An 8,926-nucleotide genomic window follows, 5' to 3' on the forward strand; every position below is an offset into this window, starting at 1 on the left:
TGGTTCAACATCAGGCTGCAGCCCAGGCTAGTGACCCATTAGCTGAAGCTCCTTCAGTAAATCCATCCACGGAGCTTAGTCCGGACTCATCCACCATATCTGCCACTCAATCATCACCAGTGTGGCAATTTCCTCCTGGGTCACAACCCACCACAGGTGTATTTAGAAGAATGGGAATAGGCATGGAAAGATCTCCCATCAATCTGAGATCCCGAACTGCACAAGTTTACCCCCTAAGACAAATGCCAGGCATTGGCACCGATGGACAAAATATAATAACTGTGCATGCACCCTGGACTCCAGGTGTTCTCTACAATTTAACTCAAAAGTTCCCAAAAATCAGGGAAGACCCAGAAAAATTTCAGGAAGAATTGCAGACTGTTATAAATTGTTATAATCCAACATGGGCTGACATTAATCAGCTCATGTGATCCATTTTGCCCAAGGAAACTATGCTACGTCTGTACGCTGCCTGTACTTGGCCAGATCAAAACCCAGGGATTGGCCAAGACTTTATTGACAAGAGAAATGCTTTGGTTCAGGCAGTTCTCACAATTTGCCCAAAAAAGGCAGACTGGACCAAAATAAATACCTGTAAACAAAACAAAAATGAACACCCGAGTGACTATTTAGAACGCCTCAAACAGGCATTTGAACGATACTCAGGAATGGATAACCCAGTCGGAAATGCTAAACAAGCAATAGTGGCAGCATTCATCCAGGGACTTAACCCTAAAATTGCTGAGAAAATTCAAACAGTAATTATTGGCTGGGAAACTAAAGATTTGACCGAAGTCCTTGCTGCGGCTAACCATTTTCATAACAAATTGGAACGGTCTAAAGACAGTGCCGAGTTTAAGTTAATGGCCTTACAGATTTCTCAGTTGCAGGGTCCAGGTAGAGGAAGGGGATGAGGACGGGGAAGGAGAGGCCCGGGTAGATTCAGGGGAAGAGATAGATCCTTGAGCCCACAAAACCCAGGCTATGGGAACCAATGTCATTATTGCAAGCAAGAAGGACATTGGAAATCAGAATGCCCCAACCGCCCCAGCCAAGGACCCAGACCCCAGCCCCCACCTCCACTTCCTGTCAATTTTCCCAGTGTTGAATAGGACAGCCTGAGGGACAGTGACATCATTGCTCCTTTGCTTGCTACTGACCAATCTGGTCCGTTTGTTGAATGCCTTATTTCTGGTAAACCTGTCTCCTGTCTTGTCGACACTGGAGCGTCCCGCTCCACACTAAAGGCTGCTGAGTTTCCTTTCTACCTTATTCTCCTGAAACTGTAAATGCTGTTGGTATAGGCAGACAACCTATCCCACATCCCGTCTCTGAACCTGTCTCCATCTCTATTGGCCCTTTGTCTGAAAATCATGCCTTTCTTCTTAGCCCCTGTGCACCTGTCAACCTTCTTGGAAAGGATTTGCTGTGTAAACTGGGATGCGTGATTTATTGTAGCCCAGATGGTGTTTACCTTGAGGTACCGGGAAACCGAGCTTGTGGCTTTGCTAACCCAGGAATACTCTGATCCTGACACTTCCTACTTGCAAGAGGAACTGTTGGCACGAGTACCTCCACAGCTGTGGTCCACCCATGCGAATAAAGTGGGGCACATGCTGAGTGCTAAACCAGTGCGTATCATCCTGAACCCTGCCAAGCCACTTCCTCGTGTCCCACAGTACCCCATCTCAAAGGAAGCTGAGGAAGGGATCAAGCCTGTCGTTTCCTCACTCCTTGAGCAAGGGATTATTGCCCCAATACGCTCCCCTTGCAACACACCTATCCTACCTGTCAAAAAACCTGGTAAAGATACGTATCGCTTTGTGCAAGATCTTCGAGCTGTAAATGCTGCTGTTTTACCCGCTTTCCCCGTGGTCCCTAACCCTGCCACTATTCTTTCCTGTATCCCTTCAGATGCTACATATTTCACAGTAGTGGATCTTTGTTCTGCTTTTTTCTCTATCCCCGTTCATAAGGATAGCCAGTATCTGTTTGCATTTACTTATCAGGGATTTCAATATACCTGGACAAGACTCCCTCAGGGATACACAGAGTCCCCAACCCTGTTTTCCCAGATCCTAAAAAAAGATTTGGATCCTATCATGTTCAAAGGGGGGTCCACCCTTGTTCAGTACGTTGATGATCTATTGTTAGCCTCACCCACTTTAGAGGCCTGTGAGCAAGATACTTTGACACTCCTCACAGCTTTAGCTCAGAAAGGCCACAAGGCCTCAAAATCTAAATTGCAGCTCTGCAAGTCTAAGATACATTATTTAGGGCATGATATCTCAGCAGGAGAACGACACCTTTCCCCTAGTAGAGTTGAAGCTATCCTCAACATTCCCAAACCTATGACTAGAAAACAGATGAGGGGATTCTTAGGTGCAACGGGTTATTGTAGACAGTGGATCCTGGGTTATGCTGCTTTTGCAAAACCCTTGCAAGCATTCACTCATGATACCACCCCGGAACCCCTCCCTTGGACTCCTGAAGCCGAACAAGCATTTGTGGCCCTTAAGCAAGCCCTCACTCTTGCTCCCGCTCTTGGACTTCCTAATTATAAAAAACCCTTTACCTTGTTTTGTCATAAACGGGAAGGAATCGCTTTAGGAATACTCACTCAGCTGCATGGTGAAAAGCATCGCCCAATTGCATATTACAGCTCTGCCCTTGATCCCGTAGCTGTGGGACTTCCTCCTTGCCTCCATTCAGTTGCAGCTGCTGCCTTGTTGGTCGAAAAGGCAGATTCTCTAGTTTTGGGACACTCTTTAACCGTTGCAGTTCCACATGCTGTGATGGCCCTTCTGCTCAAGGGCAAAACTCAGCACATTTCCAATTTCCGTCTTACTAAATATGAGAAACTTCTACTGTCAGCTACAAATGTAACCTTAAATCGCTGTTCAGTTCTGAATCCTGCGTCACTTCTGCCTATTGCCTCTGATGGTGAGCCTCATGATTGCCTGTCTATCACAACTCAATTGTTAACCCCTCGAACTGACCTCAAGGACATTCCTATCCCGAACTCTGACCTTGTTTTGTTTGTTAATGGTTCCTGTCTTAGAAATGATGCAGGCAAATTAGTTGCGGGATATGCAGTATGCACTCAGTATGCTGTTTTAAAAGCCTATTCTTTACCCCAAGCTCTTTCTGCTCAAGTTGCTGAACTCATTGCTTTAACACGTGCTTGCATTCTTGCAAAAAATCAAACCACAACCATTTATACTGACTCTAAGTATGCTTTTGGTGTTGTTCATGATTTTGGACAAATCTGAAAACAAAGAGGGTTCGTCACTTCATCAGGGACCCAAATCAGTCATGGTTGTTATATAAAAGCGCTCTCAGAAGCTGTTCAATTGCCTCTTGCTATTGCTATTGTTAAATGTAAAGCTCATGAGAAACCCTTTGATGATGTCACACGAGAAAATGATCTGGCAGACCGTTCTGCCAGAAATGCGGCCCTTTCTGGCCCACAGGCTCCTAACTCTGTTTTTGTTTGTTTTTCAGCAGACCAGTCTCCTTTGGCTAGCCTTTCAAGTCTGGCCCTTCTTCAAAATCAGGCCCCAAAAAAGGAAATAAATGACTGGCTGCGTGCAGGATGTTCACTGCACCCCGACTCTCTCTGGCGCTCCCCGGACGGCCGTCTGGTGGCACCTAGAGAGCTTTTGCCACATCTTGCTCGTTTAACCCACTCTGTGGCCCATACGAGCAAAGGAGGAATGATTGCTACAGTACAAACAAATTGGTTTGCCCCAAATTTTCCTTCCATGGCACAACAGTACTGTAGCTCCTGTCCCATCTGCTTAGCTCACAACATTGGGCAACGGGTAAAAACGACACCCGCAGCCCATCCCCCTCCATGGGGACCGTTTATAAATCTGCAAATTGATTTTGTGCAGCTACCTAAGTGCTGTTCTTATGAGTACATTCTTGTTATTATTGATGTGTTCTCTGGATGGGTGAAAGCCTACCCATGTGTACATGCTGATTCCATCACTGTAGCAAAGAAATTGCTCAAAGAATTCATCCCTAGATTTGGATTGCCCCTCACAATAGATAGTGACCGTGGCACCCATTTCACAGGACAGATAATAAAAAACATCTGCCAAGCACTCAACATACAGCAACACCTACACTGTAGTTATCATCCACAATCAAGTGGTGCTATAAAACATAAAAACTCTTATTTAAAAACGCGCATTTCAAAAATTTGTGCTGAAACACGCCTCAAATGGCCTGATGCACTGCCCATTGCTCTTATGCACATTAAAAACACTGTTAACAGAAAACATGGCCTAACCCCTTATAAAATACTCATGGCACGACCCATGAGGATGCCAGCTACACCACCTGTTGCCCCTCACCAAACAGACCTACAATTAACTGATGAAACTGTACTAAATTATTACAAGACATTAATGAAGTATGCCAGGTCTGTTCATTCACAGGTCCAAGAAGCCTTACCTCAACCACCGGATGTTCCCTGTCACAACCTCGAACCAGGGGATTGGATCTACGTAAAGGTCTATCAACGGAAAAACGCACTTCAACCCAGATGGAAAGGACCTTTCCAGGTACTTCTGACCACTAATTCTGCTGTTCGTTGCCAAGGTCACCAAACGTGGACTCACGCCTCGCACTGCAAGAAGGTATCACCTCCATTGGACCCCGAAGCAGCTGTATTCCAACCAAGGTTGGGATCTTTCCCTGAGGCCAAGGACAAAGACCCTCAGGACCTCACTCAGGCAAGTGAGGAGCATCAGGGTGCAAGTGCTAATAACCTCTCCCCTGCACCCAACACCTCAGCCCAGCCGGATTCATCAGTTGAAGAACGAAGATATCATCTTCGGCCTCGAAGAAAGTGAATGCTCCCATTCGGAAGATCACCACCTCGATCAAGACCAAGAGCCGACATTATCAGCCCTTTAGGTAACTTGAGCCCAGAGAACGAAGAAAGACTTTGGCTGCCATCCTGGGTTTGGCTGATAGTGTTCTTTTTCTTACTGGTGCTGGTTATGTTTGTTGTTAAGATTCTTTGTCCCTCCCGTATCTAAAAATGGCACTGATATCCTTATATATCACACTTGGGTATCTCAGTATCACCCAAGGGGGGTGGGAGAAAAATTTGTATTTGCAGATCTCCCATGCGGTGGCTCAAGCTGGAAATAAAAGTGACTGCTGGATATGCTCTCACAGCCCAGCACACCTACACCAAGGAATCCCAATGATCGGAGTACCAATATCCCTCCAGCAATGGGGAACAATAAACGGCGGCTTTGTTAGACTCTACTCGTTAGCTGCCCATCGGTCCGCTCCTAAAGAATAGAGGGCCGCCCCTGCTAACTGGATAATCTCCCCAAAAATAGAGGCGCCTTTCTGTTACAGATCCAACAACACCGGAGCTTATAATAAAGCCACACCTATAGGACACTACCCTCATTGCCTAACTACTCTAGATTATAGCCCTAGTAGCACCAGTGGAATCCTGTTGGGTAACGTACCCTCTCTCAATTGTACAGGATTCATGGTCTACAACTTTTCTAAGGAACCTCATGTTGCTCTCATTGCAAACAGATCGGAATTTTACATTGACTCCAATTTTACTTCTTGTAATATATCTCGGTCCAGCAGGATAACAGCTGAACGTGGACCGTCCTATACGATGCATATCAATTGAAAGTGCCGGATAGGGCAAAACAACTGTCGAGATTTGAGTACCCTTTCTGCCCCAGGCCTTTACTGACTCTGCGGAAACAGGGCTCATAAAATCTTGCCCTGGAATTGGGTGGGGGCATGCACTCTTGGACGTGTTATCCCTGGTTTCGAAATGCATAATACAATATATCTGAAACAAATAAAAAATTTCAACCATCACATAAAAAGGGCGGTTAACCCCTTAGCTACCAGAAACACAGGGTTCCATCGATTTGTGAGAACCTTCATACCGTGGCTTAGAATAAGAAAATTAGAACTAGCCATAATTAACATTTCAGCCACAATGGAAGCTATGGGAAATGCCACTGCGGATGCAATTCAGGCTCTGCAAAAAGAGATCTCCCAGATCTCACAAGTAACTATACAACACCGCATAGTCCTAGATTACCTATTGATATCCCAGGGAGGAGTATGTGCCTTAATAAACTCCACCTGTTGTGTCTATGTCAATCAGGACATGCGAATCGAAACTGACATTCGCAAAATCCGAAATCAGTTAAGGGTCCTACATCAAGTGGCCTCAGAAAATACTGACTGGGGTCTAAAAAAAATGTGGTCTTGGCTAACCTCCTGGCTCCCAGATTTCGGGGCCCTTGGCAAAAAAATCCTGTATAAAATATTGTTTGTCTTGATAGTTCTGATAATGTTTTATGTCTTAGTGCAACTAATCCTCTGCTGCGTGAAAGCCAGCAGGAAAAGCTTTAGCAAGACAAGAAAACCCACAGCAGAGTCTAAAATAATGGTGTTACAAAAGTGTGAGCAGATTAAAAAACATGAAAGGCTGCATGATAAAATAGTGGGGCTCATGAGAATAAAAATTTAAGGCTAAAGTGAGACTAAATAGTCTCAAAGGGAGGGGCTGTGGAATCAGAAAAAATATATGCCTTAAACTTTGATTATTTTAGTTATAAGATGACATAACCGCTTTGTGTAGAATTGCTGGCTCTGTACAGTAGAACAGATAAGGGCAAGTGTTTGTTCTTTGTAACTCTTCTGCAACTGCTTCGCTCACCGCGGCCTTGAAGGTAGCAAAAAAAAATATGTACAAGAAGGAGGTTTGTGAACTAACCTCACCTCCCCCATAATTCCCATCCTGATTACAGCAAAGAAATAATGAAGTAATATTATAGCCGCTTTTCATGCTAATTTCACTATATGATCACGTGAGTTATAAGCGACTGTTAAAAAGTATAAGCCTCCTGATTTTGCTCTTGGGGGGGACCCCTTCCAAGTGCTTGGAAAATCCATGTCACTTTGGAACTCCCCCTACAGCTGTAGTTTCTTTTAAATAAAAGCTTCTGCTGACCTGACCCAAAAGTACTCTGTGTGTGTTTCCACGACAGAGGCCACATGCCATTTTCACTCAGGCTGGCGAGGAATGTCAGCTTAATTCCTTGAGTGCTTGATAGTCCCCCAGGACCTTCCCACAATCCCTCTCTCATGCTCACAAGGACTGACAAGTTCTCCAAAAATTCACTGGTGTAGAATCATAGAGCAGCACAAAACCATGGGATCATGGTTCCCTAGATAGGGCATATTAACTCTGGTAAGGGTTTTGCAGAGTGGCTGGCCACATCTAGGCTAGCCTCCCTAGGTGCTCAGACCCAGGTCCTGATCATCCTGAGAGCATAGGAGGTGTCCACAAAACAGTCCAAGATAGTGGGCCTACAACATCTCCTGAAAAGCTAAAGGCAGGAGATGTTGGCACTAGAGTCTGTGGCACATGTCTTTCATGGTTTGATGTGCTGATGGGGCCCAAAGCTACCAAATGCAGACCAGATGTCAAGAATGTGCTGAGCTTCAGTTGGCAGGAGGAGAGGATGGAGGAGAAGTGGGGCACTGTGGTGGAGTCCATGCTCTGCTGTGGATCTTAAAGCACCTGGAAAAAGCTCTAGCTTCTTGTTGCATCCCAGACTGGGACCTGTTGGGATGGGGAATAGATGGAGGTGGGGTAGTCTGTAGGGCTTACCCTGGACAGGAGTTCTGCACTAGCCTTTTCCATCCAGGCTCCTAAAGGTCTCCTGTCATTGCTAAACTGGAGGCTGAATCTTTACCACATCTATTTAGGCACTTGCTCACTTCCCAAGGCCCCCTTTTTACTCCTGGGGGGAGACCAGCAGTATCTCCTCAGTAGCTGCTGACAAAGAAGCTGCAAGGCTCTGCAAACAGATACTAGGAGAGGCATGAATTCATGCTGAAAGCACAGCAGGAAACAGCAGCCTGCATCTCCTGGGGTGTGGTCTTCTCAGACCTAATACTTAGCCCCTAATTATGCTTAGACATAGTCCCTACCAAAGAGCAGGGAAATGGCCAAGGTGCTCCCCCTGCTGACACCACAGGCAGCCACTGCCCAGGCTTTCCTGATGCTTTCAGGAAGTTGTCAAGCTCAGAATTGTCCCCAAATGTTCTGTGGCTTTGTTGGAGGGCAGACTGGGCCCCCTGCAGATCCTAAGCCTTTTTTTTCCTCTTCCTTTTCCTTGTTCAGATCGATCCCAGCCTTGTTTGCAGATAAACTTATGCACTTGGACTCTGTTAGCCAGGGCACTGGACCATTCATTGAGCAGGTCACCAGTTCAAGCAGAACCATGGAAATGCCATTTGGATGTTGTTAAGTGTATTGGCATTACCTCACCAGGACAAGGGGCCTATCGCTTGCTAGATGGCAGGATACTTGCACAGCAGTTGGTCTGTTTTCCAGAATGCAGCATTCAAGGCCTCACCCCTGATCTTCAAAGCTTTTAAATCAACTGAGAGCTTGTCACTACTGTGATCAGCCCATGGTATTGCAGCCTTCTGATGAAATGCAGAGAGCAAAGCCCATAATGAACCTTTGCATGAGACCTGGCTACAAGGGGTTGTACAAGAGGAGGGGGAGCACACTTCCAGAGGTGGTTAGACAAATTGGGAGCCCACTTACCTTCAGGAAATGCTGTAAAGCCAAGTGCCTTTAGGGCAGTGATACTCTCACTGAGGCTCTTAAGTCACAAATGAGTCTGCAACAGTTGGTCTGCAGCACTTCATAGAAAATGTTATCAAAGGGACAGGAAAAGCATACCCTGAACATAAGAAGATCAAGTGGTGCTGAGAAGGACAGAGCACTGTTGTGAATTATATGAGAGCCCATAGCAGGGGAGGTGGTGAAGAAGCACTAGGGGCAAAAATAAACCCAGTCGGGCAGTCTCACTACTGCTCCCTAGCTTTACCCCTTTGCTCT

This window comes from Alligator mississippiensis, chromosome 5 (genome assembly GCF_030867095.1).
Source record: "Alligator mississippiensis isolate rAllMis1 chromosome 5, rAllMis1, whole genome shotgun sequence".
Classification (NCBI taxonomy): Eukaryota; Metazoa; Chordata; order Crocodylia; family Alligatoridae; genus Alligator; species Alligator mississippiensis.